Source organism: Carassius auratus, unplaced genomic scaffold (genome assembly GCF_003368295.1).
Source record: "Carassius auratus strain Wakin unplaced genomic scaffold, ASM336829v1 scaf_tig00215108, whole genome shotgun sequence".
Taxonomy (NCBI): domain Eukaryota; kingdom Metazoa; phylum Chordata; class Actinopteri; order Cypriniformes; family Cyprinidae; genus Carassius; species Carassius auratus.
The window spans coordinates 270,001-296,562 of NW_020527939.1; the positions used below are offsets into that span (position 1 = coordinate 270,001).

The following is a 26,562-nucleotide window of genomic DNA, read 5'->3' on the forward strand; positions in this document are numbered from 1 at the left end:
GCATGGTGAAAGCAGCACAGGGTGGGTGGCTCTCTGGAGCTGGAGGCCTGACCTTGTAAAGTCAATTTGTAGTGATAAAGTGACCAGAAGTCATTCGGTATCAAACAGAGTTAGCGATCTGAGGCAACGTGAGTGACAGCAACCATTGGCGAAGTGACATTGTTCTTCTTTATGTTAAGGAACAAATATGGAAGGGACAATAATAAGGAAGAGCTAACAAGAAATGATCCTGATACAAGCACTGGCAGAATTCTGATTCAAGAGTTTATTTTCATCTCCTAAAGAGTAATAATTTAACAATTTAAAGTATACAATATTTTGCATGGAACACAAAATGAGAAGATTGTCATTAAGTCATAAACGTCATTGTCATTAAGTCATTTGGTTTGTAAAAAAAGTGGTTGATCTGTGTATATTTTACTCCAGATTTAGATGAGGTGACTTGGTCACTGCAGAAAGTAATAATATGGATTATGGACTTGTATTTTAGCTGAAAAAGAAACAGTTTGCTTTTTCATTTTTGGTTGAACTATTCCTTTAAGGAGTTTGACATCATATCCAGTTGCTTGTATTCATTCAGCCAAAAATAGGTTTGCATGCTTCAGATAGACTCATCTGCCCTTTATTTCTTGTTTATTATGTAGTCTTTCATCTATTCTTGAAAATGCATCCTTCGGTTTTTCTGACCTCTTCTCGTTCTTCTCTGTTCCTGTCCTTTGTGCGTAATGCTTATGTCCTGTTCAGTGTAAGATGGGCCACACTGAAGTGGGTCACCATAGACTCTGAGGACATAAGAACGAACCGCTCTCAAAGCAGTGTGTGTGAGTCACATCTAAGTGACAAACAGAAGACGCTGCACCACAAATCATTAGAAGACACGACTACGGCATCATCTCTCAGCTCATACGTGTGGCACGACCACTTCTGTGTCCCAGTGTGAGCAGAAATATGAATATATTGATCCGGTGTTTTCAGAAGCAGGCCCGTGCACACATAGAGATCAAAGGGGGCTTGAGTAGGCTACCTGTACTTTTTTCATGAGATAAAGTGCCCTTTTTCTAGGGAGTTAAATATATATTTTAAAAAAATATATATGTATTTTGTATAAATGAGTATATGTATAGATGTGTCTATTTGTGCACAACTTACAAAAAAAAAAATTGAAGGATCAGGTTGGGTCAGGAAATGCCTTTCTCCCCTCCGCGTCTCCGTAGCACAGCAGTGTAACACACATTGTTCAGCACATCACATTGTATGAAATGATATGGGGGGCAGAAATGTATATATTTATATCATTTCATATAGTTAATCAGTATCAAAAAAGTACTTATTATTTTTTCCACCAAAAATAAGCATGATTACTAATGTGATATTGTTTTATTACATCAGTTCAATAAACACAAATTTAATATTAAGACACTAACTATCCTGAATCCGGTCTACTAACTTTTGTTCACTCACCACCAGAGGTCACCCGCTTACTACATGGACACTCACACTATACAAACTGTTCCGCTATACCGTGCACTACATTACCCATTATCCATTGCACTGATTGCACACAGCTGTAGACAATCACAAGCTCACCTGAAAGCTATTACATACACTAAATAACACCCACCAAGAGTCAGCTGAAATTGCCGAGTATTGTTCTGCATGTTTCAATCTCCTATTAGCTGCTTTACTGAGCCATTCCGTGTTTTTTGATCCTTGCCTGTTTATCTTGAATTAACCGTTTGCCTTTCTGTTTCGGACTGTGTTTGCACCTAGCCTGGACTATTGCCCTTGTTATTAGATTTCACCTAGTGTCTAGCCCTCTGGATGTTGTTTGCTGATTAGGGTCTCCACTCATGTCTGTCCTTGGATTATTCTTGTGTCTTGCCCATACCATACCTGTTTGCCATTGTTTGACCTTCCTGCATTTTGACAATATTTATAAATAAATGCTTGCACTTGGATCTGCTCGCCTCACGTCTCGTCAGCTCCGTTACACTAACGTTTTAGAAACAATATTGACTTTTGCTCTATTTCCCCAAAAAGTCTCTGAGCAACATGATGCTATTTTGTTCCTGAATGAATCAACCATTTAAATGATTCGGTTCTGTCACAATTGCTCACTGATTAAGTTACTTGCTGCCACCTGCTGGCGGTTTTTCATTTCACATTTCACAAGTGTCTTTTCCTTTCTTTTTTTTAGAATTTCAAACCTCAGTATTCAGCGTTTTGTTTAAAATATCAAATTTGACTTGATGCAAAATATGATGCAAAATTTTAGAAAAAAGGGGATTTATAAAAGTAAAAATGCCCATAAACGGTACAAAATAAGTTTAAACTTATTGGAAAAGATTAATTTCTATCACTGCTTTGAACTGATCACGACACAGAATATGAAGAATATCAGAAACTTTAGGAGTCAGCTGTCCGCGTTAGTACTTAAGACATATTGAGCATCGCGTTAGTTCAGTCAGGCCATGTTAGTCATGCTTGCATCCGCCAACAGTCAGCTGTTTCTGACGTGTACCAATCCAGTCTTGACACCAATCACACGCGGTCTATTTAAATGCCCATTCTTCAGTGTCTCTTCCATCACATCGCTGCTTGCAATTAACTCCCTCCTCCAACCCCAACTCCACCAACTGAACCTGTAATCTGATCTAACTTTGTTCTTTCTTTACAGTCTCTTCTCTGGAAGCAGTCTCTATCACATTTCGTTCACTACTCATGTAATTGTGAATTGTAATTATGTATGCATATAATGGTTATGTTCTGTTCCCCAGGGGGGTTTGTCTTGCTGCTCTCCCCGCTCTGTCCAAGCAGGGCTGCAGGGACAGGTGTGTGGAGCGTTGCCCAGAACATAACCATACCGCCAACACTAACTGCATGCAATATAATTATCATAAATAAACTTGACGGAAGTGGTCCTGATTGAACTGCACAATAGCACATTCAGCAATTATCGTTATCGATAACCCCAAAAAAAATAAAAAATAAAAAATAAAAATAATAATATATATGTATATATACACACCCTTATTATATTTAATGTTTTGTTTAGAAAAAAAAGTTAAATAAATATGAGAAGTCCCCCCCCCCAGAACCTTTGAGAACGGGATGATGCTGCTTTTGAACCAATGATTTAGCCAGAGATGCTCACTGAGTGCAAACATCCGAGACAACTGTTTTTTGTTGTTATTGTTTGTTTGTGTGTTTAAAATTTAACATTTTAATGTACTTTTTATATACATTTTGATCACAAATTTTCAGAAAATGAGAAATGTTTTAGTTTATTGTATCCATTATATGAGGCTATTCATATTCATAAAATCATTATACATTCCATAATTTCATTAAAATGTAATTTCCACAAATCAAATTATTAGACTAAAACATATCAGAGATGGTATTTAAGTGTTAAGTTGTTTTTGTTGTTATTATAATTATTATAAAGAATAAAAATTGCAAATAGTTTTTTATAATTATTATTATTATTATTATTATTATTTTTATTATTATTATTATTATTATTATTATTATTATTATTATTATTATTATTATTATTATATTGATGCTGTTGTTGTTATATTGTTTTAAAATATTAAATGAGGTCCAGGCATGAATACTCTGACATGAATAATATTTGTGTTTTTTAAACAGCGTAATGAAACTTGTACGGTAAGTCATCTGGCATTTAGGTAGTATGTATAGTATATAGAGTAGTGTTTAATGAATGTGTGTGTGTGTGTGTGTGTGTGTGTGTGAGTGTGTGTGTGTGTGGCCGAGGTCTAATGCTGTAAATATTTCATAATAGGCTTTGCAACATCTACCTGCGCTTGCAGATATGATTAACCTTGAATCCACACTATAGAAGAGACAAGGACCCTTTTTTATTTTTTTATTTTTTTGTCTAATTAGGTACACCAGAGGTGCACAGACAATAAATGAAACCTCTATATAAACAATTCATAAATTTAAATATCAAATTTGGCAGAATCATAAGTGAATGGAAACCAAGTAACTGATGTCTTAAAGACACAGCAGCAATTGAAAGAAAGAAGGAAAAAAGAAAGAAAGGGCCAATAATTGTCATGCAAAGAGGTTGAATGTGGTTATGAAAAACTCAATTATTATTATCACTTATAATGATGATAATTTCGCCCTGATAAACCTTGGTCTTCATTATAAATGGACCTCAGGTAAATTACATTTATGAAATGGTGTTATGGAACTGGGTAATCATAAAGGTCATTTGTTAATCTGTAAGTCAATAGCTTGGAGCAGCTATCAGTGGTGCACATGTGCCAATCAGTCTAAAAAGAGACTCAACTGCTGTCTGTCACTTTTCTTAAATGACAAACACTCAGTGCCACCTACATTTCAGTGATTTATGTGTGTGCAGGGGAAACTAATACATGTCAGAACATCAACGCCAAATCTAAACACTAAATAATTGATTAATGATTCTAGACAAACATTTGAAGAAAAAGAGACTTTCGATTACTTCCTGGAGTGCTGAGAGCACTGTGTGTGTGTGTGTGTGTGTGTGTGTGTGAGGGCTGGATTGTATCTCTGTTTTGTGAGACTAGTAAGGAGATAATTAGCTGTCAGAGTGTATTACTGCTCTCAGCTGGAGCTGATAAACACAGGAGAAGAGCTCTCACCTTACACAACCATACTCTATTTTCATACTGTGAACACACACAGGATCCAGAATTAACACTGCCAAGTGCCAAATATGAGTAAAATTTTGTGTTTACATGTAAATAAAACATCAACAGTTGGCTGGAAACTTTTTTATGTTTGAAAGTCCAGTGTAAGAACCAGATATAGAAGTGAACAAACGTAGATGCTTCCCAGCTTACAGGGAATGTTCTTAGATCTTTGGGTAACGTTCTGGCAGGGTTAGTTTTTTTTTTTTTACAGTAATGTTGCTGAATGTAATGTAAAATGTAATGCCAAAGATCACACTAGAGTTATGTGGCTTTTGATAACGTTAAAAAGTTACCACAAAAACACGACGACTTCTGCCCACTGCAGCCTCCATCTGAGAGACCTGATAATTATTAAGCCCCTAATCTACCAGATTACTTTATTTCTATCATAAACGACTGTCACAGCTGCTCTGTGAGTGTGATCAGTGTGAAGAACTGGAGAATCATTAAAGGAAAGAGTCCAAGATCAAACCATGGAAGGTGGCTTGCATGTGATGTTATTGCATTATATTACACATGTTATACTTTTATACATGCTCGCATTATTGTTCTATCATGAGCTGATAAGAAAGGTTTTATGTGTTCATGCATGTATAATTAAGATTAAGGGCTGATATGAACATGTCGGTCAAGTTTTCGTCAGAAAAACCTAGAATAATTTGGACAGGAATCCTGTTGGAAATTGTATTTATTTATTTATTGATTTATTTATTCATTTATTTCTCTCTATGTATGTTTATATATTTCTTCTATTCAGGGTTAATATCTTCTCATCTCCCATTATATTTCACTTCAGTCTCCGCTCTCAATAGAGTTTGGCTGGGTTTTTGAATTTAGCTGGAGCTCTCTGTTTCACTTTTGTTCCACATCCATTTTCCCACAGCCGGCTCCAAATCTACTGTATTCTCTCACATGTTGGACCTGCAGCTCCAATCCAATTCTCGTACCTGAATGTAGAACTGGCAATTCAATCCTGAGGTATTGATTCCTTGAGTTGAGGACCGGCTCTCAGCTGTGATAGCTTCTCATGTTGCTGAAACCTGATATGGCCATCAAAGCTTGACTGTACAGGCACATCTGGAGAAATTGCTATGCTGGCCCATTTGTGGCACGTTGTGCTAGCCCTAGAGAAAGCATGATGCTGTCAGCACCAGCTCTGTGGTATCATCAGTTCAGACGAATCCTGTCACACAGTGCTTTTCTGTAGCACTGCTAACCTCAGATATTAACCTTTCAGAGTAAACAAGAGGATATGAACTTGGCAACTAGATTGAATTCTCAATGAAACATCTAAGAAACAGCATAGAGTCCATCGGCAATCCACCTGCACTGAAAAATATTATTTTTGTCCTTCGTATTTTTGTCTTCCCTTATGAAACAAAAATATATTGCAGTGTATTGGAAAATATTATGTAATATATTAGGCATATATTCTTATATATATTTATTTTTTCCAATATATTGCAATATATTGAAAGCGGCAATCATTTGTATATTTTGCAATATATTATATAATATATTTATTATCAATATATTATTAAATGTATCCAAATATATAAAATATTAGAAAATAAAAAGGAAAAATAATATATTAAAATATATCACAATATATTTTAATAAATATATTGGTAAATATATTTTCCCTTCTTAAGGGTTATATCTTCAAGTACAAATGTCATGCACATTCACAAATCAAGAAGCATTTACTTCAGAAGCAAATTTGCCAAAGATAACATAAGAATGTATCAAAACTTGAACTTGAACTTGAACTTGAAAAATGAAGTGACTTTATGCTAAAAACAAGAAAAAATATCTGCAAATGGGGTCAGAAAAATTAAACCCTTTAAATTAAGAAATATACATTACGTGAATTACTTTTCTCATACCTCTTTCACTTTTAAATAGATAGATTAGGTGTTAGGTATTATGTTGGTTATTAATTGATTAATATAAATATCTAAATACAAGTCTAATTTATTTTGGCACCCATTTATACACTTATTGTTGTTTCTGTGTATGTGTTTTAGCAGTTTGTCAAAAAAAAAAAAAAAAAAAAAAAACATGCCTAAAGATTGAACACACCTTAAAAAGGCATTTTTTTGTCCCTCACTCACCCATCCTTTCGGGTCAAAGGTCAATCCTCAGATCCTTAAACAATCAAACTTTATAAAGTCTTAAAGAGGCTCATAAATGGCACATGTAATTGCATCATTAAAATGTACTTATTAGTCTGCGAATCATTTTATGTCTCTAAGCTCTTATTCAACACATCACTGAAAGGAAATCACACATTTCCAGCTCTGAACATCTCATGAAACCAGTTTTGTCTAATTGCTTCTTTGAATCATTTCATGCAATATTTTTGGAACAGAAAACATCTCCAGCAGCTAAATTATTTTTATTCAACACAGACGTCGAGCTAAAGACAATTGCTCTGTTATTTGACAGCTAAATCCCACGCGGAGGATTGTAAAATGTTCCGATAAACAATGCAATGATAAAGTAGCCAGTAATATCATTTCAGTTGCATAAGATCAAATGCTTTGTCATGCCTTACATAGACAAACAGCACATCTGGATCAGCCTTTGTCTGTGAATGATTCCTGAATGGACACTTGTCTCAAGGAGCGCTGCTTCTTTGGTAAACCATGATGGGACATAAATTCTGGTTGTAAAGGTGTAAAACACAAACACACCCACTCAGGACTTTAATTTCATTGCTACTGTACATACGGAAAACAGACGGTTGAGCTCTGATCCTCTTTACTGTGCTTTGACTTCAACCTGCACACAGGACTGAAAAAGAAAAAAAAAAACAACTACAGTGAAGGTAGGACAAATACAATTTGAAATAAATAAATGGTATGTTTTTTTTTTATTTTTATTTTATATATATATATATATATATATATATATATATATATATATATATATATATATATATATATATATATATATATATTAGGGGTGTAACGATACGCGTATTCGTATTGAACCGTTCGGTACGACGCTTTCGGTTCGGTACGCGGTACGCATTATGTATACCGAACGGTTCGTTGGAGTATTTAATTATATTTGAAAAAAAAAAAAAAAAAAGAGAGAGAGAGAAATATAATGATATGCGTTCAACAAGGTAGCCCAATAACCCAAACAACGTAACAGGCAACGCCCCTGACACTCCCGAAGAAGAAAAAAACACCATCTTATATGTTTATGTTAGGCTACTCAGCAGGCGCTCGCTCACTCAGTACGCGCTGAAGGCTCGTTGCAAAATAGCCAATGCGTTTAACAGACTAGAAATGAGAAGATCCTCCAATAACCAACAGGTCTGGTGTTTGGGTGCACTTTGGATTCCCTTTAAGCTATAATGGTGATGGCAAGAGAGTGGTTTCCTTTCCAAAGCGCTCGGGCAGAAGCGCTCATGTGGCGTCTGTCTTTGCTAAGCAACAATGACGTGCTCTCTCCATGAGACGCGGAAATTTCAGCGAAGGATAAATGGATTTGCAGCTCTAAAAATCGCTTGCAGTAGCTCTGCTACTAAATTTATTTCAAAATTGCAATCCATATACAACTATGATCAGCTGTTCCTTCATCTTGGCTGAGCTCTCAACGTTGTTACGGGAAAGGATGAAGCTGATTGGTTGGTTCTTGTCACATGACCCGCGGTGCGCTTGCGGCATTCTGAAAAGTTGAGATGTTTTTACATTTTGCTGTATCTAAAACGTATCGAACCGAACCGAACCGAACCGTGACATCAGTGTATCGTATCGAACCGAACCGTGAATTTTGTGAACCGTTACACCCCTAATATATATATATATATATATATATATATATATATATATATATATATATATATATATATATATATATATATATATACACTGTAAAAAGTGAACATGGGTCTAAGTTGGATTACTATAACTATTTGAGTCTATTTACTTCGTATTTCTGCTTTCCTAATCGTAATGGATTATTGTACACTCATTCAACTTGAGCGCATAGAAATTCACAAATACTCAAATATCTCACTTTCACCCAAAGTATAATTTCCCTTTAAAAGAATCTCCGCGTCAGACGGTTTTTTCTGACGTCATGACGCACGAGCCCGATTTCAACTTCTGTTTCTCAACTGACAGTCGCCATTTTTTTCTCTCCGGACTCGGATGAAAAAGGTAGGTTGGAAGTTTATTTTAATTAATATACGCGACAATTAAACTTTTGGACGTGTGTTTTAGTTGTTTATGAGTTTATTGATGTTGTTTGTGAACATGAATACGAACGAACACGTAATTAACCGAATTTTTGAACGTACGTTTGCGATATAGCGTTGCTGAACATGTTCTATGTATACCATATGTTGCATTTACTCGTTTGTTTTATACAAATGTGATCAGTTTGGATCCTTGGAGTGTGTATAAAATTATTTTTTTAATTGATGCCTCCTTAAGTTAATGTTAACCGTCTTTGCGCGCGAGATATTGGAAATGCGTTGGGCGGGAAGTGCTTGGAGAGCGGGATAAAATGCTTGAATTTGATTTCCTGCATTAAAGTATTGAGTATGATTTTAATGTAATGTTTGTCTGTTCTTTTATTTGTCTTTGAAAACGTTAGCTCTGATTCATTCTTCTATACATTTTTTTGCCCAGAAATATGATGATGAAAGTCATTGGGTTAGGGTGACCATACGGGACTCGTCCCAGCCATGATTTTAATAATGCCTAAAAGAGCAGTCCAGAGCAGTTTGACAAATAACATGTAAGTTAGGTATTGTACATAATCGACCAATCGTGGTGCTGCGTGTGAGAAGGTGAGATCTAGAGGGGACGTTCAAAGCAATTAAAATATGCGTTTGTACGTTCTATTGACTTGAAGCGTCGCTGCGAACAAATCCCCCCCCCCCCAAAAAAAAAAAACAAAGTGCGCCACAGTGCTTCAAGTCAAACGAACGAATAAACACGTGAAAGCGATTAGAAAGCATAAGTAGCCGTCTGCTCTGCTCTTTGTAGCTCTCATGTATGTTACACAACGATCAATCTGCACAGTACAAATAGCCAAAACCTGGATATTTTAGGCAATATTAAAATACTGGATAAAATCCCGGGAGTTAGCCCATTTACTGATTCCCTGATCAGTGCCCTGACTGAAAAAAGGAAAAATGAAAGTGTTGTCAAGGAGAAAATGTCTCTCACGTTTGCTTACAGATGACAGGAGGTAACGTTAGTGAACCAGGAGCTCAGTGTCAGGAATTTCAGGGCGAGGTGGCCTGCGCTTTTCAGACATTACGAGGTATTGAAATAAGTTAAAATTCTATAATATTATATAATACAATTTTGCATTTGCAGTTTGACTGTTGTTGACTTTTTCTTTTCTTTTTTTTCAGATCAATGCAGAGTTACATAGGCTTATGGATGTTCCACTGGAAGACATGTTCTTTGTACAGTTGGGTGTATACATGAGTCAACTAATCAGAGTAATCCGTTCCAAAGGAGGAGAAACCCCTGCAATTTTTCACATATTGGTTCAGGTACGTCTGTGTTTTTTACATTAATATCAACTACACAATCTTATTTTAGTCACAGTATGTTTTACAGTAACATTTAGTTGTTAAATACTTGTTGCATAGCATGGAAATTTGAAATTGTCATCACCACCCAATCAAAATGGATAATTTAAAAGTGATCGTTCACTCATAAAATAAAAAAAGTCTGTTAATTTACCATCCAAGATGTAGGTGACTTTTTTTTCTTCAGTAGAACAGTAAAGTTTTTTTTATTTTTTATTTATTTAATTAATTCAAGTAAAAAAAAAACAAGCAAAACAAAATTAATACCTGTGGGTCCTGACGATTTATTGAGGTTTTATGAAGTGAAACGATTCGGTCTATGCAAGAATTTTTTTTTTTTTTACTCTTAAAGTGACTAGCCATTTACTTGCATTATATAAATCACAGTGGACTACGGTTTCAGCAAAAAAAAACTGTTATAATGAAGAAAAAGTCTACATACATCTTGGATGGCCTCTAAATTAACAGCAAATTAGAATGTTTGGGTGAATTACTGTGTCCCTTTAATCAAGAATGATTAAATCTATTAGGGTGTAAATCTAATTGTTATCGATTGCTTTATCACAGACTGAAAACATTAATGTGAAAAGAGAGTGTGTCCTGAAGGCCCTCATCGTTTTCCTGGGGGGAAATCCTTAAGGAGTATCTTGTGAGTTGAAAGTACACAAATTGTATTTAGATTTTTCAAAAAGTACAAAATGTGTTTTGTAGTTATGAATGAAAAATGTAGTAATAATAATAATAATGTACACTACTTTAGGAGAACCAGCTGATGATTGCGAAGGTGAGCTGGAGCAGCTCACCATGGCGGTGTATGTTATTCGGAAGGAGGAGGGAGAACATCACGAACCACAGGCTGACATAGGTGTCGTCATCAAGGGTGTTAAAGTTCTTAATGAACTGTCTTCGTCCACATCAGCTTGTGCCTTGCTTCTCGGAATGATATACATCATCAATCTGGCTTATCAAAAAACACTTTTTACATTCGAGGTATTCCAGAAAGTTCTCTTGCAGCTCGATCAGCACAAGATGACACCAAAATTTCAAAGTCTTTTCGGAAGACTACAGTTAACTTGCAGTAATGTTTGAATGTGCATGTGTTTGAAACAATGTCTCTATTTTAGTTGAATGGCATGTATTCTTATTGTAAGACTATCTATTTGTTCATTCATATGTCTAGTGTGTAGTTGTTCAAATCTGTAGTTGATTTGTTCCTTTTACATTGGTGAAAGGCTAATTACCTATAACTCTAAGCTGTCAAAACATTTTCCATGAGCTGTTTAAGGTTTTATATATGTGTGTATGTATATATATGTATATATATATATATATATATATATATATATATATATATATATACACACACACACATAAAAAAAAATATTAGGGCTGCACAATATTGGGAAAAAATTACATTGCGATATTTTATTTTTCTGCGATATATATTGCGATATGAAGTCTAATCAAAGTAATCTAATCATGAAGTCTAATTTTTCTTACAAACAAAAATGGGGTGAGCACACTTACATTCTCATTTTAAATGATTTACACATCGACAACATCGTGTCAATTGATTAATATGCGCGAGGGAGAGAGAGCAAGACGCCGCTCGTGTTGTTTGAAGATGGTGAGCTTGCGGCCGGGGCTCTCGCGCTCTGTCTCTCTCTGTCCTGTTAAACTCACAGGACTTAACATTTTAAAACTGCTGTGAAATTAATCCGCCAATCACATTCGTCAAGGGACGTACAGTTAATGAATAACGGATCAACTACGACAGCCTACATCGCACATCCTGCAATGTGACTATTGTGAATTCGTACATTGCGATATCGATGCTTAAACGACACATCGTGCAGCCCTAATATATATATATATATATATATATATATATATATATATATATATATATATATATAAACATGGCTCAGTTTAGGGCACTACCTGTAAGCTGTTCTGAAGCACTTATAAATGCACTTATGTGGTTCTATTTTAAGAATATTAAAGGGATAGTTCACCCAAAAATGGTTTAAGTTTTTCCAAACCTGTATGAGTTTCTTTCTTATGCTGAACACAAAAGATGTTGGCAACCAGACAGTTGACTGTACCCATTGACTTACAATCTTTTATTTTCCTGCTGGAAGTTGATGGGTACGGTTAACTGTCTGGTTACCAACATTTTTCAACACATCATGTTCAGCAGAAGAAAGAAACTCATACAGGTTCGGAACAACTTGAAAATTTTTTGATTGAACAATCCCTTTAATTGTTTTTAGGTGGCTCATTTAAGGGCATAACCACTTTTTATATTTATTTTTATAAAAATATGCAGTGCAAAGACAACGGTTATGGATGTAAAGTGTGGCAGTAAATGAAATGATTTCTCAAAGTTTGTAATATGGAAAACACTGTTAGCGTATAAATGAATGAATGGTAATAAATATCTCCAAAGCAATTTGAGTCTTGTGTGATTGACCTAAATTAAGTTGAAAAAATATAATTATTTAAGTTGAGGAAACATAATTTTTTTAGGTGTTACCAATTGAAGTATTTTTTTTAAGTTGATCTAACTGAAGTAAAAATTAAAATATTTAAGTTGGAATTCAGTGAAATTAAGTTAGACTAATGTAAATAATAGGATTGAATGAACTCAAATAATATAAGTGTGATTAACCTAGTGAAATTAAGTTGATAAAACATGATAATTTAAGTTGAGAAAACTTAATTTCTTTAGGTGTTACCAATTGAAGTAATTTTTTTAAGTTGATCCAACTGTTCACTTTTTACAGTGTATATATATATATTGTTTCTGTGTATGTGTTTTTGCAGTTTGTCAAAATGAATCAGTGAATGCTTTTTGTACCTTTTTTTCTGAGTGTTCAGAAAAGGTTAACTCAGTGACAGTAAAATAAACTATGGCAAAGGTGAAAAATGTTTTAAACATTAATGTGCATTTCAAACACAGACTCAAGGGCATACTCAAGGATGTACTATGTATGTCAAAAATGTGCAGGGAGATGAATTACAAGATGTGTGTGTTGATCAGATGGCAAAGCAGCGCTTCTCCGGGCTGGAAGTGTCCCTGATGGTGTTGTTTGCTCTGGTAATGGTGGTGGCCGTTGCAATGGTTGTTTTAGTGGCCACTGGGGAGCCAGGGACGATCAAACATGGTAGGTGATCAGACACCAGTAATTACTCTAATAACAGCTACACACACTCATACAGAGGCACAAACACACAGAAATATTTTATTTTTATTTTTTTTAATATTGTTTTATTTAGAGGTAAAAAAAATAAAATAATCTAAAATAGAAGAATAGAAAAGTACTTTTGTAAATATATTTATAACTTAGCATTTTTGTAATTTTCCAGTACAAATACCTAAACATTCTTAAATAAAGATACATTTACGAAAGAAACAAAATGGCTTGAGATATTAAGTGTTTTCTGAAAAATGTGTTGAACATTATTCGAGTTTTTGCTTAAAAATATAGTATTTATACTTAAATCACCTGGAGTGTTTATACAAGAGCATTTTAGTTTTTAGTAAAATATAATTTTATATTATTTTTTAGTTATTAAATTATTAAATGATTGATATATTTTAAATAATAATATTACTTTTAATTAGCAAAGATGCATTGAAATAATTAAAAAGTGATAAAAGTGACACTGAAGACTGAAATGTTGTTGTTTTTTTAAATTATTTGGGGTAAGAAAAATAATCTTGTTTACCGTTTGCATTTAGAATTGTTCAGATATTTCTTCTTGTTTTAAAAATAATTTTTAGAAAACAAGACTTAATATATCGCGTCATCTTGCTTTTCAAGTAAATATATATTGATATAAGAAGGAAAACAAGATTTTAATGAATAATAAATACTAAATAAGTAATATATATATATATATATATATATATATATATACATATATATATATATATATATATATATATATATATATATATATATATATATATATATATACAGTATATAATAATTACAGTATAGAAGTTCTTTAGAAGTCAAAAATAACATCATCTACTAACATAAAAGAAGTAAAAAAATAACCTTATCTTCAATTAATTGTGATTTTATGACAACTGAAAACTTCCTGTTTGATATCAATGTTTACATGAGTGTGATTTTAATATGTTAACCAGTAGTAGGCATAACCTATCTAATGTTTAACAGAGTTCTATAACAGAATAGCAGTTCAACAAAGAAGTTCTTTAGAAGGCGAAAATAGCATCATATACAGTACTCATATATATATATATATATATATATATATATATATATATATATATATATATATATATATATATATATGTAGCCTAGGACAGCTGGTTTGGGTGGGGCGAGTCTGTTTGGTCTGAGATAGCCTTGTTTTAGGGGTGCAGGGTACTGATGGAGATCAGGTTACAAAGCAAACCAACATATTTCTGGAAAACTTCACATATAGCATGCTTTTTGGAGAAATGTTGTAGTGTTTGATTTATGATTGTGGCCAATGATTACAGATTACCTTCTGTCTGATTATGAACTATGCACATTTGAAGAACTCTTGCAATGAGCTAGTGTAGTGATTGTACAACAGTTAAGGAATGGTTGAGGTTAAGTTAAGTAATGTGTTAAATACATTACTCTTAAATAAATCACATGTAGTTGCCAGGCAATTTGTAATAGTAATAAATAATTCTTAATACTTTAATTTGGTTAGGATGTATAAACTTGATCAAAAGTGACACTAAAAACTTGTGGAACACAAAAAAAAATAAAAAAAATCTTTAGATTTTTTTGTTCATCAAATATTCCAGCAATATGATTTCCACGAAATATGAAGCAGCACAACTGTTTTTAATTGACCACAAACTTAATTGTAATGGTTTGGAATTGCTTTAAAAAATATATGTTAAACTGTATAAAAATGGTAATTTGCTATATTTGTCCAATTGTCCCCATCTTCAGATTCCGGATCTGATCCAGACATTGTCCCAGAATGTCCCAGCATTCCAGAGGGAGAGAGAGTGGACTGTTTCCCGGATGCTGGAGCTTCCCGGGTAAACTGTAGTGGATATGGCATACCATACAACTCCAAACATGCTTTGCTAAATCTTCATACTGTACTGTATGTGTCATCACAGCAAAAATGTTTGGAAAGAGCTTGCTGCTGGAGGCCCCTGAACGAGACTAATGTGCCCTGGTGCTTCTTCTCCAAAAACCACGGCTACAGCGTGGTCAGCGAAAGCAAGCCAGACAGTACACGTGAGTTCAGCCTGAACCGAGATGATGGCATAATAAAACATTATGATACGTATCATTGGCTTTTAGATAAGGCTTTGTATTACCTCTTTTGTAATGAGCCAGTTATTCAGAGATTATTTTAAAGTTGGAAGTGGATCGCCATCAGATATCACCATTGTACCCTTTACCAAGGTTATATCAGTGGAACCATCTCTTTTCATGATGCTATTATACGGGGAAATGGTTTGAAACAAACCCTACTGACCCAGGTTTTGTGGCAAAAAAAAAAAAATTAATGACATATTTCGAGCCATGTCTGTTTACTATTAGTGCTCATAATAACTTCTCATGCAACTTGTAAATGTTTGTACAACTAACAAATGATGTCTCAAATCGTTTGGATAGTTGTTTGCTTTCAAGTTTCTATGATTATTTCTTTGTTTTTACTTAGTAAATCCCATCGACACTGAAGATGTAAATGTATAATTGACCATGTAGCAAGTAGAGCAAACAGTTCACCAAGATCTTATTGAAAATGTTTGTTTTGCTACAGATATTGAGGCTAAGCTGACAAGAATGGATGCTCCATCTCTATTTGGAGCTGATATTAAAGATTTGACCTTCTACGCTGAAATGCAGACAGAAAACCGTCTTCGATTTAAGGTCTGTTTTCAAATTGATGCAAATATCTGAGATGATGTATCAGTGTAAACACATCTATAACACTGTGCAATGTTCTTTGTTAAAAGATCACTGATACCAGTAAAGCCAGGTTTGAGGTTCCTCACGAGCATGTGCAATCGCTTTCCGACACTCCCAACGGTCCCCTAAAATATAGATTGGAGCTGATCCAGAAACCCTTTGGGCTGAAAGTTTGGAGAAGAACATCTCCTGAAAAACTCCTGTGAGTGGGGAGCTTTTCGTCTTTTCTCTTCCTCTTCCTCACACAGATCATATATTGTCTCTTTGTGAACTCAGTGCAATGCTAACAATGCAGCACAAGTGTTTTTTTGACTAAATGAAGAGCAATCATATTGACAGAAATTATAGGCATGAATAGAATGAGGGAATCCTGCGAGGTCTGAACAAAGCCTGAAGCAATGCAAACAAGCTTTTTGTAAAGCAGCTGGTCTTTGTCTCTCAGTCTGAGATGGAAATTGCATTTTTTTTCTCTCTCTCTTTTTTATTTTTACTTTTGTTATTGTCTGCCGTCATTTGTGTGTTTTTGTGCACTTTAAAAAAAATTACAGGCAGGTTAAGAGAAAGTCCTGATTCCTTAGCTTTGTTCGAGCTGAATTTGATCATTTTTAAGTCACAGTGATTATCAGGTCTGCTTCATGCATGTTGCATCTGTGTTACATAAGAAATGTATATTCATTTCAGTGACCCTTTTAAATAAATATTAAATGAATCAGAGCGACACTGGATATTGGGTGCATGTACATTACACAAATTATTTAATGAAGATCAACAATATTATGTCAACAGAGCTCATCAAAATACTATTTGCAACATTTTAATTAAATCACTAAATTAGAATTTTTAACTTGCAACAATTTTATAAAAAGTACTCTGATTTACTTTTTGGAGTGCTTACTAATTAGAAATGACTACTTACTCATTGTTTTAACAGAAATGTATGTAAACGTTACAAAGTCACGTCTGTTTGTGAATTTGCAAAGCAATCAATGATTCATCTTTTATCTGATAAAAAAGTCTTAAAAGCCTAATAATGATGTGTTTAAATCATAGGAATGCATGATTTATATACAGGTGTCAGTATGGATTTATATTTCAGAAGTAGTGTATGTTCATTATATGCTCATTATTATTATCAGTATGATGTTATTTTTTAAAAGTCCTAGTAAAGTTTTAGATAAGAAGATGCACGTCACAGAATGATTCTTAGCTATCAGTGTAGGCTTTGAGAATGGGAAGTTGTTTTCTTGATTACAGAAGATTATCTTTAGATGACCCATCTATTAGTATTTGTCATTTACTCTGCTGTTTTCATGTGGTTTGGTTGTGCAATTTCATGCACCCCTTTCACCCCTCTGTATTTGAAGACATACTTGAAGGGTGAATCTATTGATCAGTGCATATGTTCATGACAGGTTCCATGACATTCACTCACAAACTGAACTGTTAGTAAAACTACACCATCTCTTCTTCTCTTGTTCTATCAGGGTTGACACAACCATGGGGCCACTGGTTTTTGCTGATCAGTACCTTCAGCTCTCGGCTAAACTCCCATCTCACAATATCTATGGACTTGGAGAGCATGTCCATCAGACCTTCCGCCATGACACCAACTGGAGGACCTGGCCTATCTTCACAAGAGCTGCTTTTCCCAATGGAGTGAGTCATAACATTCAGATTTTCACTATCCCAAACCAGTATGACTTGTTTGCTTCAGTGGAATACAAGGTTTAGGCAGGTTTTTGAAGAATTTTCTGGACCAATCTGTAGAACTGAGAGTGTCAAGCTTCAAAAAAAAAAAAAAAAAAAAAAAAAAAAAAAAAAAAAAATTCCTAACGCACCATAAAAGTAGTTCATTTTACTCATGCACCATATTCCAAATCTTGAAAAGTAATTTGACTGAAATTAAAGTCATTATTCACAGAGAACTGCTGCAGCTGGATAATTGAGTTAGTGAATTCAACTCAAGAACTGGTTCAGTTTGATTCATGAATGAATAATTTAGAACAACATTACTATTTCTCTGAGAAGATCTAGTGTCAATATTAAGATTTACAGTCAATAACAACTTAATGAATTATGTCAGAAAACTTGAAATATCACATGAGTCATATAGAATGGAACTTTTTATAATACTTTCATGGTGATTTTTTTTTTTTTTGTTTTGGAGCTCAGCTGCCCCCGTTATTTTATTTTATTTTTTAATAATTGATTACAGAAACATAATTTTTGGTGAACTTTTCTTTTAACGAGCTGTTTCTAATTGATTTGACTCATAGACATTACTTATATATAAATTTTTTATTGACCAAATACCTCTTTCTATACCTAACATTTTTTACATAGCAGTACTTGTGGGGTCACTTTCTGTGTAGAATTATCCTGGAATTTGTATATTAATATCACGAGTCATACATTTCTTAATAAACTGATTAAAAGGTAGAAATTTGCCATTACAAACCTTAATGTATTTTCCTACCCCAGGGCACACATAACCTGTATGGCCATTACCCCTATTTCACATGTCTGGAAGATACGAGCGGCCAAACCTTTGGAGTTTTCCTCATGAACAGCAATGCTATGGGTAAACAGATCTCTCTTGAGTAGATTTATTGTGTCATTTGTTTTGGTTTTTTTGCTTTGCTGTGGGCTGAAATCATAATCTTTAATAACATGATGTGTGATGTCTGTGCACATGAGTTTGGAATAGCTGTTTTTGTTAAAGCTTAGCATATTAGACCAATGTAAGTTGTTTTTGGCTGTTTTTTTTTCATGTCTGTGTGCAGAGGTGACAATCCAGCCTGCTCCGGCCATAACTTTCCGCACTATTGGAGGGGTTCTGGACTTCTACATCCTGGTTGGAGAAACACCGGAGGCAGTGGTGGATGAGTTCACGAAGGTGGGTGTTGCAGGAGGATAGAAATTGAAACACCAGTGACACTTGTGTGCAAATCTGTAAATACTTTGGAAATGGTCTGATACAGCATGGCGTACAGTACTCATGCACTGAAACTTGTACATGGACAAAAATGAATAGGTTAAATTGCTCATCTTTCTGGTAATTTCATCACTTTCCAATCAGAATATATATTTTATGCATTATGCAAATGTTATGTATTGATATATATTTCTGGAAATAAAATTAAAAAATACTAGAATTTATTATTCTTCATCAATTCTAATTAACATTAGCTATTGCCGAAGGTTGAAGTAAAACCATATAGCCCCGAATGAGGCTCCCAGAGTAGCCTGAGGGAGTCCTGTGATGTTCAGCGTGTTCAACATTGCTTTATGTGCTTCCAGCTGATTGGCAGACCTTTCATCCCTCCATACTGGTCTCTGGGCTTCCAGCTCTCTCGCTGGGACTACGGCAGCTTGGAGGAGGTGAAGAAAGTCGTGGAGAGAAATCGACAGGCCGGCAATTCCGTATGTAAGTGCCAGGAACAGAAGGAGGGATCTCGCTTTGTTCTACAAAACTTGATTCCACCCAGTACTTCAAAGCTGCAGGCGAGAGCATGCAACAAAGCCTGAATAATGTTTCCACATATGTGCATTTACCTATACATGCAGTTAGAAGCATTTAGCACCTTATGTTGGGACTCTAATTGCCGAAAGATGGACTGAAGCTCAATGTTTGATGTAATTTGAACAAAGAGGGCATTAGCATGTCAGGATATTGCATCTCCGCCTGATTAGCATTACAAAATTACTGGCAGGAGAATCTCACCATCTGCTGATGGTTGATGGAAGTCAAATCTTCCAGAATAAAATCTAAACAGCCAACAGTGTATCTAGCATGCAAAAGAGGCATTAGCCATCATAAAAGCTGAAGGTGCTGACTCTAAAGGACGAGATTGCAATATCAAAGTGAAATATATGAACATTAACAACCCGTTTACACTTAAAAATAAAGGTTCCAAAAGCAGGTTTTCATCGCAATCCAATAGAAGAACCGTTTTTGGTTCCTCAAAGAACCTTTCAGGAAATAGTTCTTGAAGAATAATTATCTTAAAGAACACTTTTTATTTTTAGTTTGTGCAATGGAATGTTAAAGGTTCTTCATGGAACCATCAAATGCCGATTTAAAGAACCTTTTTGTGTAAGAGTGGAACTTCCAAAATTATACTTTAAAGTGAGACAGGATTCAATGAGAGGAAACTTTGATTTCATGTCGATTTTACCAGGACTGAAAGCTGAATCAGCATTTTTATTTTTTTGTTACAGGATGTCCATTATACTGATATTGACTACATGGAGAACAACAAGATCTTCACCTATGATACGGATAAATTTGCAGGGCTGCCTCAGTTTGCTGACTACATGCATGATAAAGGGCAGAAATACATTGTCATACTGGTGAGCCATTGAGATTGCGGTTTCATTTATGCTAAGGTCCAGAGATTTTTAGGCTGGCAAGTTAATTCTGAGTTTTGAATGAGTTTCGAGTCATACATTTCGGCCCTTTGCCAAAATTTATTTTGTGGAGTTGACCACCTTAAAATGTTTTCTTCTTGGTACTGTTGGTAGGATCCTGCCGTATCCACAGGTCAAAGGATAAACGGACCCTATGAGGCACTTGAGAGAGGACATGCGGCTAAGGTTTGGGTCACTGAACCAGATGGGGTAACACCTCTACTGGGAGAGGTAATATCCTCCAAAGATCCATTAATGAGCATGGCATTATGTTGGTTATTTGTTACTAGGGTTTGGAATTGAGAACTGGTGATTTTTTCATTTTTAAAAATGACTGAACTAAATGATTTACATGCATTTGGTTTTAATTTATAATTTAATTTAATTTATTTTTGTTGGACACCCAAATGTTTACAGAGATGTAGACAGATAAAATACTGTATTGCAATACATTGTCCTTGCTCGCTGAAATACACAGAGTGAAAATGGCTTGATCTGGGAATGAATGACTAATTTATTTTTGTAAAAAAAATAACAAATAATAATAATAAATAATATGAAAACTTCTGGAACGATGATGCAAAAAATTCAGCTTTGCATTACAGGAATAAATTACATTTTCAAATATATTTAAACAGAAAACAGTTATTTTAATTTTGAATATTATTTCACAGTATTACACATTTTTTTATATTTCTGATTAATTAAATGATGGAGAATTGGTACTCTGTAATATATAAAGTATAAATAGTTATTTAGAGATGGAGAATTGGTGCTATTTGCTCAAAAGAACTGAAAGACTGGAGTCCTTAAGTTGAATTAGAATCAGAGCCAAAATCATTACATTTCTTACAATTCCCATCCACCTTTTTAAACATTAAACGTTATTAATTACCCAGTTCTACTTTGGGAGACGATTAAGTTATATTAACACATTTATTTTAGGAAATAATAATGTGCTGTGTAAACATTTGTTAAATAGAATAGGTATTTAGAATGAAGGAGAATAAGTTAAGAGACGTCAAATAAGGAATGACTGAAAGAAGAACATCTGGATTTGACATGTGACTTACCATGAGAAAGACCATTAATTTACCTACTGTGACCTTGAGTTAGATCATATACTGTACCGTATCAGTCACCCCTCAGGGCAATGAGGCACATATCACATGGCAATAATATCACTTTTGATTATTTAGCTGATTAAGCATAGGCAGATGCTAATTGCTTTTTTTAAATGGTTTTATTTCAGGTCATTGTTTGCATTGATTTGGCATTAGAGTTTAATATCACGCTTTCATGCAGCTCAGAGCCATGCGAGATGAAAAACAGAAATGAACTCAAGAGGGAATGGAAATGCCAGTGGCTTAAAAACTAAAAGACATACATTAAAGGAAACATGTAGACTGGCCGTTATGTTGCAGTGCTAAATGTCATCAGTGACAAATTGTGATGTTATTCAATTAATCCCTTGAAACATGGGCATTTTCCCAAAATAACCAAAAGAAATAACAAATATTTTAAATCTAGATAGATAGACAGACAGACAGACAGATAGATTGATAGATAGATATTTGTATTTATTATTTTTTTTCACTTTTTATTATATTTTATTTTATATATCATATTATATTTTTGTATTATTTTTCATTCATTCATTCTATTGTGTCACAGGTCTGGCCAGGGGAAACCGTGTTTCCTGACTACACTAACCAGGATTGCATTGATTGGTGGGTTGATGAAATTTCGCGTTTCCACAAGAAAGTCAAGCATGATGCTCTCTGGATTGTAAGTAATCCACAGATACCATTACCCGTGAGCAAATATTGAACGCAATCGTTTTATGACTTGGTGAAGAGGTCACGAAAGGTCATGAAAACTATTCAAATATAGTCTCCAAATATATGTCCCTGCATCTATATGTATTAATCACGATATTCAAACACAGCAAAGCTCTATAAACATCTGGTGTAAAATACAATATAAACAGCAAAAGCTTTTAAGTCAACATGGAATCAATAATCAACCTCGCTTAAAATCAATCTCCTATTAAATTTGATTAAATTAATTTGTATAGCGCTTTCACAGTACATACAGAATTGTTCCAAAGCTGCAACTGTGTCGAAGAAGAAACTTATTTTACACCATCCAATCAATTCCTGATTGATTAAATCAAGTCCCGCCCTACAATTTTTCTTGATGAATATTCTGATTACATTATAAAAAGTATATAATGGTTGCAAATGCCAGTACATGTTGACTTTAAAGCTTCCCTAAATGATTTTGCTTTAAGCTTGAGCCAATTAGGCGCTTGAATTAGGGAGTACTGAACTAACTGCTGTTTTATTTCTAAGGACATGAATGAGGTGGCCAATTTCGTGAAAGGAGGCATCAAAGGCTGCGCTGATAACAAACTCAACTATCCTCCATTCACCCCACGTGAGTCTCAAATGCATCTACATCTAGATTTATTTATAGCAGATGGATATCAGCTAAGTGTTTCCTCTGCATCTGTATACATCCATCCTCTACATTTCCATTCAACTCTGCAGGTATACTTGATGATCTGATGTACAGTAAGACCTTATGCATGGATGCTAAACACAAATGGGGGGACCACTATGATGTCCACAGTCTCTATGGGTACTCTATGGTCCTGGCCACTGACAAGTAAGGGTTGGTTTTTCCACACTCTGTATGCAGAATATTTATGATTCTGTTTTTTTCGAAATGATAAATGAAGATGGAAATTCAGTGGATAGTCATATGTTAACATGCTCATATATATATATATATATATATATATATATATATATATATATATATATATATATATATATATATATATATATATATATCTATATATAATTATATATGTATATATATGTATATATATATATATATATATATATATATATATATATATATATATATAATTTGAATGCAAAAATAAATAATTTGCATACCTAGTGAATGCAGTACATGATTAGGAAAGACGTTAACAACAAAAAAAAATTCTGAAATGATGAATTTGCTGATTGTGAGACAGTACACGACAGGTGTAAGTCACAGCAGTGGTGCCTCAAGCAGCATCACCCTTGACTTAATGTTTTATTAACGTATGGCAACTATTAGCAGGATGTTCTAGTCAAAGGGGGGTGAAGAACGTTCAGTTGTATCATGCTCGTTCCTTTTTTCCCTCTTTTTATTTTCAACAGCATATCTGTTTTACTCATCTTGTAATTTCTGCATCATTGATTTGTTCCACTCTTGTTCCTCTTCGCCCCCTCTCTATTCAGCTGAACTCCCACATTTAACTCCTGCCTGTGTGGTTGTGCTTTCATAGGCCACCCAACGGCGTTGTGTCTTTTCAGTGCCATCGTTTTATTGTGGTGCCAACACTCCCTGTTCATCTAATATTGTGTTTCTGATTCCAGGGCATCAAAAGCAGTTTTTGGGACAAGCCGTTCCATGGTCTTTACCCGCTCCTCCTTCCCTGGGGTGGGTAAATACTCTGGGCACTGGTTGGGCGACAACAGCGCCAGCTGGAATGACATTAAGTGGGCGATACCCGGCATGCTGGAGTTTAACCTCTTCGGAATCCCTTACGTAAGTGGTTTGACTCCAGACAAAGCATCTTTTTCAACATGGGTAATTGATGGTAGACACCAGTCTGTCTTCATAACACAACAGCCCCACTGAGAGACATGAAGAGCATTCGGAGAAAGCTTGTGGTTTTGATTAAGTTTCCATGAAATGCAATGAGAAATTAAAAGGGCATTCAGACTCTGTGTTCAGGTTGAATTGAGTTAACATTGACTGGCTGACTCAATAGTCAGATCCAATGAATTTATCATGGGACGGATGATGTAAAAATGTATTGCTGTACAATATTACCTAATCACCAAGCTTGTTGTGATTTGTATTTTGGGGTAAATGCAGTTTTTTATATATATATATATATATATATATATATATATATATATATATATATATATATATATATATATATATATATATATATATATATATATATATATATATATATATATATATATATATATATATATACATATAATATATATAAAACAGTACATAACATGTGCATATTACCCAGAGGTTGGTCTAGTTCTCCCTTATATTGCATTTTTATTTAATTATCAACTTTGTCTAATATGTTTCTCAGAAGACTTCAAAAGGCAGCTAAACCTAGACACAAATACATTAAGAAGATAAAGTAAAAATAAATACATTTGGATAGCAACTCTGTTTGCCTCGGTGATAAATATTTGTTCTAACTGAGATTTCTCACTTTTGACTGCAGACTTTGGGTCCTTTTAAATATCAGGGGATTCTCATATTTGGCTCATTCAAGTATCAACTTTGTCACTAGTATAATTCATAAATGTTAAAGCTATAATATATTCTCAAGGGGGCAGCTGTGGCTAATGGTTAGAAAATTGGACTTGTAACACGAAGGTTGCAGGTTCGAGTCTCATTGCCAGCAGGAGTTGTAGGTGGGTTGAGTGAATGAACAGCTCTCTCTTCCACCCTCAATACTCATGGCTGAAGTGCCCCTGAGTGAGGCACTGAACCCCCAATTGCTCCCCGGGGGCTGGATCTATAGCTACCCACTGCTCCAGGTGTGTGTTCACGGTGTGTTCACTTCTCACTGCTGTGTGTGTGCACTTGGATGAGTTAAATGCAGAGCACCAATTCTGAGTATGGGTTACCATACTTGGCAAATGTCACGAATTTCAATAAAAAATAATAAAGAAAATAGAAAAGAAGCTTTAGAATTTTTTTATGCTTTTAATTGCAGAATGCAGACGTTGGTATTTTGGTAAATATGAGTACAAAATGAGATCTCTTCTGATACTTCAGGGAGACATTTGTCAGACTACTGTCTTTTTCATATATAAAATACTGGAGTCTCTGCTTAATCTTCATTTGATTGCCTTGCTTATTGCCTTGAGATAATAAAGAGCAATTTTGTCCCTCCTATGGAGAGACACTAAATCTCACTATGTTATTTTGCAGATCGGTGCGGATATCTGTGGGTTCTTTGACAACTCGACGGAGGAGCTTTGCACTCGTTGGATGCAAGTGGGCGCATTCTACCCCTTTAGCCGTAACCACAACGCAAAAGGTTTTGCAGTACGTACTGCCAATTAAATACTCATAAACATTCAGTCTCAAAGTGTACGAAGCGTCGTCCTCTTAAAACATCTGTGCTACGTGTTTCTAGCCCAACGGCAAGGCTCTGATTTACAAAGAGTCCTCTCTCTTTAAATGCTTTTTGTAGAAGATTTATTTCTCTAATCATTATTGTGAGATTGGCATGAGAGAAGCAATCAGATCTCCGGAGTGAGAGTTTGAGAGGGCAAATGAGGATGAATGGAAAATTATATTCTTGGTGAAATTAGATGAATAAGATTTGACCTTTTAGTGAGAGAGTAATCATTCCACGGCAGTCTCCACGACCGATGGCTCTCCGCCATGATGAACATATTATCAGTATCCACACAGTAAAATCCATTTCTGTCTTTGCTCTTCAGCTTACTCCCCCTGACTGGTTTCATGTCCCTTTCTAACAGGACCAGGACCCTGCAGCATACGGCTTTGACTCTCTCTTGGTGAACACCTCAAGGCATTACCTGAACATCAGATACACGCTCTTGCCGTACCTCTACACTTTGTTCTACAAGGCCCATGTTAACGGAGAGACTGTAGTGCGTCCCTTAATGCACGAGTGAGTTCGGAAGCACATGCAGTGCAACAGTTTCAGCCTCAACAAACGGTTCTGTTTATGTTCATAAACTTCATTGATGTAGTGTTATTTTAAATAGTAAAATTGGTTTACAATATTAGTTATTTTACTATATTTAGTATTAAATATGGTCTTGATGAATATAAGATACTTCTTTCAAAA

At 34.7% G+C, this 26,562-nt stretch overlaps 1 long non-coding RNA gene and 1 pseudogene across 1 annotated transcript; both read left to right on the plus strand.

Annotated features, from left to right (window-relative positions):
* The first annotated feature begins 8,605 nt into the window (after positions 1-8,605).
* On the plus strand, positions 8,606-11,575 carry LOC113093593 (uncharacterized). The gene is made up of 5 exons (XR_003287747.1): positions 8,606-8,884; positions 9,914-9,998; positions 10,093-10,236; positions 10,843-10,924; positions 11,036-11,575. It is a non-coding gene; the product is annotated as an uncharacterized LOC113093593 (long non-coding RNA).
* A 1,576-nt stretch (positions 11,576-13,151) lies between these two features.
* LOC113093592 (sucrase-isomaltase, intestinal-like) overlaps positions 13,152-26,562 on the plus strand; it is a 42,630-nt pseudogene continuing 29,219 nt past the window's right edge.